Consider the following 13,370-nt stretch of genomic DNA (forward strand, 5'->3'; position numbering starts at 1 on the left):
AGCGCGAAGTTAATCTGTATCAAGTTACGACATCGAAACTAAACAAAAGATATAAACCCGTCAATGTCAATACAACAAGTTATCATATGTAGAACCAAAAAAAACCGACACGTTACAGCAGCCATCCACACAAATTCGATTAGTATCAGCAGTACCAACACAAATTCGTAAACATAAATTAGTAAGCCAAATAAACATTTTAAAGGCGAGGTATTAAACGTTGAAACGTGGATATAAAACCATGCGGCGACGCGATATTTTTAAATCATGATAAGAGTTTCGATAATTGTAAAGGCGAACTATACGAAAATATGAAAGCAAAGTTTAAGTATATCGTTTAACCGACAAATAAAACATGTAAAGCCGACCATTGTCCAACTTTAGTGTTTAAAGATAATATGATTTGTTAAATATTTTAATTAGTTGAAAAAAAAAGTAAAATAAAGAAAATGAAAACTTTTATTTTATATATGAAATTATGGATAGTGAATTAGTGATTAATAAAATATTATAAAATTGAATAGTAAATTGAATAGTAATTTTGTGTGGAGAATTCAATCTCCTATTTAATATATATATATTAATGTTATTATTATATTTTGGTTGCGTTTTTTAAGCGTAGTTGATGTTGATTTTTTATAAATAACTTTAAAATAGATGTTAGTGTGAGTGAATAACAAAATAGACCTAAAATTTAATTCTTGGTAGTTGAGACAGTAATTTTTTGTAGTTCAGTTGATTTGTAGCGTATCTAGTAAGATAAACTAGTTTTTTTTATTTTAATTAACTTGAATGTAGGCTATTATTACATAAATATATTCAAAGATTTTCTGACAAATATTCAAAAGTGTGAAAAGTGTGTGATATACATTTTGACAGGTAGTATGCAGTTCTCAACAACCAACTATATACCAACAGAAACTTTAATGACTGCAATAAAACTAGTGACTGAAATTTATTACACTTTTATATATGTTATGTGAATTCCAAACTTGGCCAAGCAGAAAATATCTAAGGTTTCCACAGATCTTAAACTTCCCAAAGATGTTAGATTTTGATAAAATCCTTTCCAAAACTCAATGCCGTCACAAAATCTTAAATCTAAGGTTACTGGTGACGGCATTGAGTTTGGAAGCGGTTTTTCAAAATTGAATTTTATTTGTTCAAAGGCTTCTTCAAAGTCTGGAGGGTACAACTTTGGTATGCAGGTTAGTGAAAAGAAGGGCATAATGGTCTTTTTTTATAAAATGAGTTGATAATGTTTTGCAGGAAACCAGCTGTTGAAAAGTATGTTGAAACATAACCAAATAGAGGTTGTGCAAGAAACAAAACCATCAGACGAGAAATGATGCATTTTTGGGCTTTCTTTGTATTAATGTAACTTTGATATAGCACGAGTCAGTTATGAGTGTAATGACTTTATTGATCTTATGGTACACTACAAGTTAATTGTGACTTTTATCGATATAACATGATGTATGTTTGAACTTGACACCAATTGACCAAAATTGCCAGAAGATGAAATGAATTCAACAAACCGGCCTGTACGTATAGTAATAGTATTAAAAACAACCAATATTTCTTTAGTTTGAATTAATAAGTACAAAGTAAAGAAGGAAGATATCATGTATCACAACTATATTTAAACATTATTTACAACTAACTAGCCGAACAAACACAACTGCTGGGTCGACAACCCCGACATCGGTGTCAATCTCCATTACGAATAGTTGTAAGATTTTTGTCGGGCCGCCAGTAATCATCCGGGGACTCATTACGAAGTAGTTGATTTGGTTGTACAAGTGGCAATGTATTACCCTCATGAGGGAAAGTTACCGTACTAAATTCCTCATTGACCTCATCATACGAATGCCTATAATTCTTGGGTGGAGTCATGAGGACAACATGTTTTTTTCTATCCATCTGATCTTGAACATAAAACACCTAGCGTGCTTGCGAGGCCAATATGAACGGATCATCCTTGTGGCCAAATTTGTTTAGGTCGACCGACGTGTAACCAAGAATATCATGTTTGACATGTTTACGGTCAACCCATTGGCACATGAAGACCGGAATTCTTTTAGTATGATAATCTAGGACCCATATCTCTTGCAAAACCCCAAAATAAACGTTTTGTCCATACGCCACCACGTCTTTTTTGATGTGCATGTCATCCGCCTCTACACCAACCCCGCTGTTCTGGTAAACTCTACCATCATGAGATTTTGTACGAAATTCAAAACCGTTGATGTCGTACGAGTCGTACTTGTAAACATTGCGGTGTGCTCTGTGTGCAATCCACTTTACGGTTTCAGATACAGAACCTGGGGAGCCCGCTAGCTCTCTTTCAACCTGAATTTCATTACAAGGATTAGATTCTTCACCTACATTGCAGAAACTGTAAAAGAATTTTAAAAATTATAGAAGACTTAATAAATTGATCTACCTTGTCGCGTAACCAGTCACCAAACTTTAAAGTATGCTCCTTCTCCAGCAATGCTTGTCGTTTACCAGGCATTTGGTTTTTCAAAGAGGTCTTGTATTGTCTGCAAGTAAGAGTATAATATATTGCGAATTAATATATATATATATATATACATACATACATATATATATATATATATATATATATATATGTATATATTAATTTTCGGTGCATTTGCTTAGCGTTTTAGGTATTTAGCTTTGTTTTTTGCCTTTGAATGTCTCGCGTAACTACCGTACGTTAAGGCATTAGCATACAGTAACTGCACCTTATATATATTTATATATATATAATTTAGAGTATATATGTTAGTAATACTTACTCGATATACGGCGCTATTTCAGGCGTATTCTGCAGCACATAGAAATGTGCTCTCTTGAAAAGATCAGGAGAAACTTCAACTGATTTAACGCCTGTGACAGGAATTGTCAACCCATTATCATCATGCTTTTCATGTGGAATACCAACAGTACTCTTGATGTTTTTTTGGTATTCGCTCAGAAACTCGATTGTTTCTTCCGCAATGTTCTCCTCAGCAATGCACCCTTCTGGATAAGTTTTGTTTCGCACATGCCCTTTGATAACCTTAATACACCTTTCAGAGGGATACATCCAACGAAAGCATGGTGGCCCACATAATTTTATCTCTCTAACAAGGTGCACGGTTAAGTGAACCATGACATCAAAAAATGATGGCGGAAAGTACTTCTCCAGCAGGCACAGTGTAACTATTTGCTCTTCCTACATCTTACCAAGCTCTTCTACAATAATTTCTTTGCTACAAATTGACTTGAAAAAAAAACAAAGCCTGATTATAGCATTTCTCATTGGTTCTGGCATGATGGAACGTATTGCAAGGGGCAGAAGCTGTTGCATAAGCATGTGATAATCATGTGATTTAAGGCCTTGTAGCTTCCTTTCTTTAAGATTCACCAAACTAGAGAAGTTAGAACAATACCCTAGTGGAGCCTTCAGTTTATACAGTGTTTCAAGAAACATGTCTTTTTCTTGCACTGATAATGTGAAGCATGCTGCAGGCAGTTCTGTATTGTTGCCTTTTGCTTTCGGTTGCAAATCCTTTTTAATCCCTAAAAACTCCAAATCCTTTCTAGCTGCCAATTCGTCTTTTGTCCTACCGGGAATGTTCAGCAACGTCCCGACAATACTTTCTGCCATATTCTTTTCAACATGCATCAAATCAATACAATGTTGGACAGGTAAATACTTCCAATAGCTGAGCCGTTGGTACCATATGTTTAACTTCTTCCAATATTGGTGCGGCTTTGTGTTATCCCTTTCTCTCTTACTCCCACTTACGGATTCAGATCCCTTTCCCCATTCATTGTAAATGTTTTTGACCTCGTCGTAATCTCTTCCCCTGTCATAGGCTCTTTAGCGGTTCTCATCTCCTCTTTTTCGTTGAACGTCTTTGTTTGTTTTCTGAAAGGGTGGTCATGTGATAAATACCTTTTGTGGGCAGCATAACTCTGCTTCTTTGTGTGATAAAGTCGAACACACTGAGTGTCGCCCCTACACACCACACAACCTTTGAATCCACTGTAAGGGAAACCACATAGTGTACCAAGAGCAGGGTAATCATTAATCATCCATAGGCACGTAGTGTAAACATTTCTTGTGTATATGCATCATATGTTGGCTCCCCGACCTCAAATAAAGATGCTAGATCGTCAATTAAAGGCTGTAAAAACACATCAATATTGTTTCCTGGCACTCCGGATATTAATAAGGAAAGCATGATGAATTTTCTTTTCATACACATCCAAGGTGGAAGGTTGTAAATGACTGCTAAAACAGGCCAGACATTGTGGTTTCTGTTGCCTCTATGTACGTCGACCCCATTAGTGCAAATCCCTAGACGAAGATTTCTTGGATCGCTTCTGATGGTATCGGCGTACCTGTCATCTATGGCTTTCCATACTGGTGAATCTGATGAGTGGCGTAAAACACCGGGTTTATTGGTACTCGTGGCGTGCCATGTTAAATTCTCTGCTGTTGTCTTTGATTGAAAGAGGCGCTTGAATCGTGGAATAATGGGAAAGTACCACAGTACCTTAGCGGGCGTGTTTATGTAAGTTTTGTTAGTCTTCTCATCCACCTTCCACCTTGACTTGTTACAAACTAGACATGCTTCCAAATCCTTGTAATCCTTATAGTAAATAATGCAGTCATTGATACACACATGTATCTTTTCGAATCCTGATCCTATTGCCTTCATTATCCTTTTGCCCTCATACATATTATTTACCATTTCATTATCTGCAGGTAGCATCTTTTTCAACAATTTCAGAAGTTCATCAACGAACTTATGAGATACCCCATGCTTACTCTTCAAGTTGAGTAGTTGTACTAATGCAGACAACTTGGTGAAGTCAACACATCCTTTATATAGGGGCTTCTCAGCGTCACAAGTAGTTGTAGAAACTCTTGATACTTCTTGTCGCTTTTGAAATTGTCTTTTGTAGCATTTAACATTTCTACAATTTCACAGGCACTGTTGGAATGTTGGTGTCAACAAACCCATTATTATCATAATTAGTTGGAATGCTGGTGCAGGAAAACCCAGTATTATTAACATAATTAGTTGGAATGTTGGTGTCGGCTTCTCCATGTTTTATCCAAGTAGTATAATTCTTATCAATTCCAAACCTATACAAGTGATGTTCTACCTCGTCTACACTAAGAGATACGTGGTTAACACACTTAACACATGGACATGAAACAGAAATTGGTGGTGATGTCTCCTTGCAATTACGAACTGCAAAATGTAGAAATGCCTTAACACCATCTCTATATGATTTACTGCACCTGTCGCCTACTGACATCCAAAACTTATCCATCTTCCAAGAATTTTTTTATTATCTGTGTCATCAACGATATATATATATACTAATTAACGCCAATAAATGTAACTGACTAAAAGCAAAAATATTTGCTACTCACCTGAGATTAATGAAGCTGTTTGGTAGGATTGAGATTGATGAGAGTTCAATAAATACACTAGCAGATCATATATTAGGGTTTGGTGAGATTGTGAGATTTTATTTGGTCAATACTAATTGATTTGTGAGTCTTCCAGAAGATAACTCAATTAATTGGCGGGTAAAAATGAAAATTTTAAACTTCTAAATTTCGTTATATAAATATTAGAAGATGTTCTATTACGTTCTTAGGGTGTAGCTCAAACGGTTGAGGCGCTTGTGATTAAACATATATAGCAAATATCGCGGGTTCGAAACTCAGGAGGTTCATATTTTTATTGATTTTTGATAATAACCTCTTTTTAATGAAATATTATAATAACCTCTTTTTAATAAAGTAAATACACTGTGATTTTGGAAACACTCAAACTAAACTACGGAAACACTCAAACTAAACTACTCATTAAGCCTTTAATTGCATTCAGAAACATAAAAATACATCATAATAGCTTGTCTAAAATCATAACAAAGTTTCTTAGCTTTTAATTACAAAACTAATTAAAAGCCCTAAAAACAACAAGAAGCAAATAAAATACAATAACTTCACTTTTTTTTTCTGATTCAATCCTTGAAGCTACATTCCTTGCAAGTTGATCATCTAATGACTTATTTTCCCTTTTCAAGATAGGAATTATGTTTGTACATCTTTTGCACACATCAGATCTTGTGGACGAAGCACAATCGGACCATATAAAGAAATCACATTTTTTGCCCTAAAAGTTGAATAAAATATAGGGTTTATGCTCAACAATTGTAACCTGAGATGAATTCCAACTTTATTTGCAATTTCACTAACCTGAGATGCAAAATTGTAGAACCTCCGACCTGGATTTTTGGTGGTGCTTGATGTTCTTTGAATGGCTTCAACTCCACAAAAACAATAAACCTGAGATCGATTGCTTCTGTTACTGGATGTGGTGGTCCTCGATGTGATTTCTTCCATGGTGAAAAAGGAGTTTTTATTGAAAACAAAACTAGATATATAAGTATATATATATAGGAGGGTTTAGAAAGGAGTTGTTGTACACATGCTTTTTATTACCGTTTTAGGATATTTATATATGTCTTTGTATAGTAGCAGGTTGCAAGCGTAACAGACTCTTTTGAACAATTATATTACATATTTTAACCAAATTGATTACATGAATTTTTAACAAAGAAAGATGAGAACCATTAATCCATATTTACCATTCATCAAAAGATGCATCACAAAAAGTACCCTTAATTACAATACATAAAACATGTTAAGAAAGCATTTTAAGATAATATATATTTACCATTAATCAAAAGATGCCATACAAAAAGTACCATTAATTACAATTAATACATCATAAAAAAACCAAGACCAGCAAAGCTAACATCACCATCACTCCGCCTTGTCCACAGTCTCCGCCCCCATCTCCTTAAAACTCATGTTGGTTGACACCGTATTTATGGTGTCAACCAGGGTCTCACACACTGAGTCGTAGCATTCAGACTGTTGTTGCTGATAATCAGCAACCATTGCTCGAAACTCAATGTCGTCTTCCCACAACATGAGGTTATAACAGGATTGGAAGGTGTTTATTTTTCGGCGGCGAGTGTAGCCCTAATCACTTCGACTTTCTTCAACAGAGAGTCGTCTTTGTCTTTCTGAAAATCCATCGTTTTTTTCGCGATGGCCTTCACGGTTTTCTCAGAAGAATTCATTTTTATTATCTTTCTGAAACTGTTAGTGTGATTGAATAACCAAACTTAATGTAGTTAAGTTTGATTTATAGTAAGATATAGCTTAACTTTAATGTGGCTATCATTACCATAATATTTTTCCCGGCATTTTTGACTGGTGACGTATAATTGTGATCAATTAATTCTGACAGGTGATATAAATGCAAGTAATCTCTAGATTAAACAAAAACACATGAGACAAATTGGTGCGTTTCCCAAGCGTGGGACACCCTTTTGTTTTTTTTATTACAGTTACTATTCGTCTGTGAGCATTTTGGTTAAATATACCTACACCACATTTGTGAAACTAATATACCTACATAATTTTAAATTATTATTTTTAGTTAATAATGGATTGCTTGTCATCATCATCATCATCATCATCATCATCCAGATCCGACAAGGCTACCCTCAGAAGGCGAATTGAGGCTCAAATCGAGGTAGATAAAGCTTGTTGGGAAACTCTTACTGAAGAATTTGTAAAGACTAGCAACAGCTTGGATGCCAGGGATCTCATTACAAAAGTTCTTACTCGGATGCCCGCTAGTTGTATCCGAGATCTTGCTATTTTGTTTATGGTTGATGTAGGACAGAGAGAGCTCGACGAGTTAAAACTTTTGGACAAGGCAATTCTTGAACTGAATTGCTCAATGGAATTGAAGTTGAAGTTTTTATGTCACTCAGAGATTAGTATGTGATGGTGTTTCATGGTGTGTTTTTATATGTGTCACTCAGAGATTAGTAGTAATAAAATTTGTATGTTTGTGATTGTGTGTTTGTATGTGTGTTTTGGTAATAATAAAATTTGTTGGTTATGTGTTAAAACATTGATTCAACATGTAACTATTATCTTAAAGTGGTAATATACATAGCATAACATAACAAGTATCTTAAAGTACATAGCAGTCACTTTTGAAACCATTCAAATTTGTTGTTGCCGTTTCTTAAGTTCATCAATCAACTCTTCTCCGGTTAAACGAGTGTCGTCATTCTCATGGAATAGCAGTGCTTTCTTGATAAGAGTATTTTTGTGTTGGTTTGTATCCGAGAGGAGGATTTTGCACAAATACTTTAACCTCAACCATTTTAGTTGTCTTTGTTGTTCAGGGCCTTCCGTTTGGAGATTACATCGCCATGGTCTCTTCCCATCATATTTCTCCATGTGTCTCATAGCAAAAATACCACAATCTATTCCATTACTTTTTGTTCTCCATGTCATCTTCAATCTATTGATTGTTGCTACTTGGATTTGCTGAGCAATGGGGTGTTTGATTGTTTTAAGATACATGCAAAGGACGTTTCTCTACACAAAATAGAAAGCAATTTAAGTATTTTGACAATTTTTATAACAGGTATGTATGTTTTTTGGGTTAATGGTATATATGTTTACCAGTATATCAGGAGTCTTTCCGTATCTTTCTTTAAAATTCTCTCTAATTGCTTTTGATTTGTCTTCTAAGCTTTTAAACTTTGCATCAGCTGGTATTTCTTGGTTTGCACATTTGTCAAGTAAGTCTATCACTCCTGTTTGAAGATTGAAGGCAACCACAATGAAATGATCGTGTTGTAGAATTGGCACGAGCACTATAACAACCTCCTTGAGTGATGGAATTCCACTCCTTGCCATTTCTCTTTCGATGTTGTCTGAAAACACATCCAGTCTTTCTTTGTCTGTGAAACCCCTTGACTCAGAACAATGGTCACTTGTCTGTATAATAATTAAAATGCAGATGATTAAAGCGTTTATTCAGCGTTTTCTAATAGTATAAACAAAATAGATTAAGTTGTACCAGCACATTGCTTGAAGCAAAGAATCTGAACGGTGATGCTGCAGATTTTTTCTTTTCTTCATAGTTCATTACATAGCTGAATGCATCCGTTGCATTGGCGGCTATATAAATGCCAGGACAGAAGCTTTCACAGACCACCTTGAACGATTCTGTGTGAGTGGACTTGTAGACCTCCTCCCAAATGTCTCCAAAACAAAAAAATATATACTCTGAAAGTATTTCTTCATCTTCTGTGACACTAGCGGATGCGTCAACCTCTCTCAGAAGATATGTAGAGTTCAGTGTAATGAGGCTATCACTTGTTGACAATCTGGTGTCAACTGTTAAACATAAAAAAACTCACATTAAATTTGACTGAAATTAATTGTAACTATAAGTAAATACCTTATTTGCCCACGCAACCACCGTATTAACAACTTCATCAATATCTGCGCACGAGACATTTTTTTCTTGACCTGCATCAACTGCATCATTTTTTACGACAGCCAAAGATGTAATATGTTCAACTGTGATTATAATTAAGCCGGTATATAATTAAGCTGGTACATATATGATATACCTTTCTGAGCAGCCACTGGAGCACCAACACCAACATCTGAATCAACTGCATCACACATATGTAATAAGTTTAAAAGAACAGCATAAGTGTTTTAAGAGCGTTTTTACTATACTAATAATTAATTTAACCCAAATACCTTTTAGAGCAGCCACTGGACCACCAACACCAACACCAACATCTGAATCTTGTGTTTTAGGGACCACATTAGAGTGAATATGTTTTCCCATTCACAACATCTAGCAAAGATATTCTCATTTGATGGATGTCTATCCTTTCCTTGACGGACCAACTCGTAGATCTTGGAGCAAATTTTATCAAATTTCTTCAACTTGTTATCCATTGCCTTATTCCAAGACTGTAAAAGAAAATATAGTTTGGGTTAATTCAAAAACATTTTCAATTTATCCCAGCCAGTTGTAATAGAGTTAAATAATAGTCAACAAGCACGATAGGCATTTGCAAACTTAAAGGTGAATAATCGCTTACATAATCATCCAAATCTTGTTCAGCTGTTTGATCGGCATTATCTGTTTCAGATGCACTTTGACCATTTGTTTTTAATTACATATAATGTTGTATTACATAAAATGCATGTAGAGATAAGAGATATGAGAGTTTTTTACAAGAAAATAACAAGTTTATTACCATGTTCTTGTTTCTCCTCAGCTGCAGTGTTTTCTTCAACTCCAGGCTTACCGGCAGCATTAACCGTCACAGCATAGTAGCAGCAGCAGCCTCATCAAGTCTCTTCCCGGCAGCACTAACTGTTACAGCAGCAGTATCAGCAACAACAGCATCAGCAGTCTCATCAAGTCCCTTCCCGGCAGCACTAACGGTCACAGCAGTAGGAGCAGCAGCAGCCGCATCAATCCCTTTCCCGTCAACACTACACGTCACATCAGCAGCAGCAGCACCTTCTTCTAAGGGAACGCCATTATTCTCCAAGTATTTTTCCATCTTATTAAGAATAGTTGTTGTTATGTAGTTGACTGCAGGCGTTGTGACGGGAGTCCCAAATGGACCATATTTTTTCTGGTATTCATGCGTGTAAAGCATCACAAGGAAGGTGATCGGACCGTTGTATTGAACGTTGATACCTCTCCATTCTTCCTTTGTCGTTTTCAAGTTTTCAATAACATAGCTGCACCAGTCCAATTTGGAATATCGGAGGTTTTATCAATTGCGGCGATGAATCGTTGATTGACTGTTGTTGATTTTGTCACAAATCCTATACAGGTGTTGACCAACAAAAGGAAATTAATCTTAAACAGTTCACCAACTCCTTGATCCGCGGCCAGTTTGTCTTTCACATGCTTTATACTTATTCTTGCACTTGTCGGGAATTGAGATTTGAACAAATCTGTAGTAACATCGTCCCCCAATCTTGGTCTACTCTTTCCTACAACAGGAATCTTACCCATTGGTATCCCCAACACTTCATGTACGTTTTGTGGTGTTATCTTAATAACACCGCTCCCAATGTTCAATTCATTTAAACGGTTATTATAGTTCATGAGCAACCAATATCCCAAATTTTTTGGAGTTTGGGTTACTTGAAGTCTTAACATTGACCCGAAGCCCATTTCTTCTACACAAGTTTTTTGGGCAATGGTCATTGCCTTCACTGCATCAACAATATTAATAGGTGCACACCTATTCATCAATTTTTTTTCTACAAATTCAACAAAAGGTTGTCCCCTCTCGGTTGGCTTCTTTTCTTTAACGGCTCTCTTTTTCGGAAGCTGAAAGTCCGGGCCGGAGGTGCTGGATTCCACCTGTTCCGCTTTGACAACAACCTGTTGATTTTTGTGTCAAGGTCTGAATCAGAATCTGCTTCCACAACATGTTTTGTTTTCCCCACCGGAGCAACTTTTTTAGTCTTCCTTTTATCAGTCTTGTTTTTTTCTTTAACGGCTCTCTTTTTCGGACGCTGAAAGTCCGGGCCAGAGGTGCTAGGTTCCACCTGTTTCCTCTTTGACAACAACCTGTCGATTTTTGTGTCAAGGTCTGAATCAGAGTCTGCTTCCACATCATGTTTCGTTCTCCCCACCAGAGCAACTTTTTTAGTCTTCCTTTTACTAGTCTTGGTTTTTTCAACAACTGAATCACATACATACCATAAAACACGGGGGTAGGGGATAACAACATGAATCACAAGGAAACAGAAAACTCTTATAAAACATCACAGTGATAAATTCTCATACCAAAGCCATAACACGCTAATCATATGCATATAACATGCTCTAATATTATACATAGATTTAAAAAAACAAGGATATGTATTACAACAACAACAACACGCTTATCAAACGTATTATTACATAAGAAGATTCAAACAAATGCTTACATTTTAAGATTAAGTAAACCTAAAACGCTAAAAAAAATCATAAAGTAACACCTGTTCCATCTTTATTCTGAGACCTATCGTGCTTTTGCTTCGTCCTTGGTTCCGTTCCAGAAGTAGATGAGTTAGGGTTCTTCATTTTTGTTCCGTTCCAGAAGTAGATGAGTTAGGGTTCCGAGACCTATCGTGCTTGTACTTGTGCTTGTGCTTCACTGTAGAAACGAATCGTCGACGGTTCCAGAAGTAGATGAGTTACGTGAGTAGTTATTTGACTCTTTTAAAAGAAGGCGCGTGCTTTTAAATTTTAATCGTACGGTAGTTATTTGACCCTTTTAAAAGAAGGCGCGTGCAAAAAATATATATATTTAATATTAGTGGGTGGTGGTGGGTTCAGGTGGTCATGATGGTGGTGGAAGGTGGCGGAGGTACGGTGGTTCGTGGTGGCGGATGTGTGGTGGTGGGCAGTGGTGGTGGGCAGTGGTTGGTGGTGGCGGAGGTCGGTGGTGGTGGTGGTGGGTAGTGGGTGGTGGTGGTGGATGGGTATAAATAAATGTATATATATTTATATATAATATTAGTGGATGGTGGTGGTGTGGTGGGTGGTTGTGGTGGGTGGTGGTGGAGTGTGGTTCGAGGTTGGTGCTGGGGGTCGTTGTGGCGAATGTGGGCGGTGGTGTGTAGTATGATTGCGGATATGTAATACATGAGACAATAACGGTGCTATCCCGTATGATGACCATGATGATTGGCCTAGTTATGACGAGACGATGCTAATATAACTACCTGGGTTGGTGGTGGTTATCATATTGATACTGCACCTATATATACGGTTTGCTTACGCCAACCCATACGATGGCGACTGTAGCTCGTACGACGAGCATGACATCTATGATGATGATCACACATATATATGATGAGGACCAATTATATGTACCTATATGACAATACGCCACACAGGCGCGCGCACACACACACACATATATGTTGATGATAATGGTGACACCAATGTTTAATGACATGTAACCCGTATTATCGACGACGACCATGATAACGTATACGATGGTCATACTGATGGTAGCATGTACGACTGATGAATGATGATGTCGTTTGATGACGACAACAATTCATAAGATGGTGCCGACAGTGAGCGCTAATATTGGGCGTTTTGTTTATGATAACCCATACGATGCTGACTACATCCCGTACATGGAAATAGGATGATGATGATGATGATGATGATGATGATTGAAATGTGTGACGATGATGACGACGCTGATAGCGAGATATATGCTTGAGCTCGTATGATCAAAGCCGACTACGATAGCCTATACAATGACCACGTTGATTACACGCACATCTGATGATGCCATTTCATGGTGATGGTGATCGATGATTATGATGATGATAACCACTATAATACATGATAACGATGATAACTTTATGATGTTGATCATCATTATAACACATATGGTGATGATGATAACCT

This window comes from Bidens hawaiensis, unplaced genomic scaffold, assembly GCF_021521415.1.
Source record: "Bidens hawaiensis isolate Kalapana, Puna unplaced genomic scaffold, B.hawaiensis_p1.1 tig00008633_1, whole genome shotgun sequence".
Lineage (NCBI taxonomy): Eukaryota > Viridiplantae > Streptophyta > Magnoliopsida > Asterales > Asteraceae > Bidens > Bidens hawaiensis.